The 447-nt window shown below is 36.7% G+C and overlaps 1 protein-coding gene across 1 annotated transcript in view; it reads right to left on the bottom strand.

The window, feature by feature from the left end:
- Positions 1-447, bottom strand: part of LOC119585261 (proton-coupled folate transporter-like) — a gene marked incomplete in the record, with an annotated part of 13,866 nt that overhangs the window by 11,134 nt on the left and 2,285 nt on the right.

Genomic DNA, 447 nt, shown 5'->3' with positions numbered 1-447 from the left:
TATTCATATATGCCATAAACCACAATTGCACTGAAAAGACACATACCATAAACAAGAACGCACAGTTAACAACGCATAAGAATGATCCACTAGACATGGAATTATAACACAGTTTCCTTCCGTCGAAATCCCAATAACCCCTCAATGATATATAGAACATGCACACTCGCTAGCCCACTTACCTCCACCATATCGGTAGGTTATTATGAAGATAATTTACTGGCTATGTAGTTTAGATACAAAACTGTCGGAAGGTGTGTCACGCGTAATGATAAAGTGTGATTAGCAAGGAAGAAAATGAAGTGACTCAAATAATTTAGAGATTGATAGCATCGAAAAGATGATGCGTAATCGAACTGATGACGTCAAGTAGCAAATAATAAAAGATCTATTAGTTGTTTACTCTGCTTCGCAAAGAACAAAGAGTCGTCCTCATTCTTTGCATTA

This window comes from Penaeus monodon, chromosome 19 (genome assembly GCF_015228065.2).
Source record: "Penaeus monodon isolate SGIC_2016 chromosome 19, NSTDA_Pmon_1, whole genome shotgun sequence".
In the NCBI taxonomy this organism is placed as follows: domain Eukaryota; kingdom Metazoa; phylum Arthropoda; class Malacostraca; order Decapoda; family Penaeidae; genus Penaeus; species Penaeus monodon.
The sequence above is the reverse complement of the archived record's forward strand: the minus strand, read 5'-3'. Positions and strand labels throughout refer to the sequence as shown.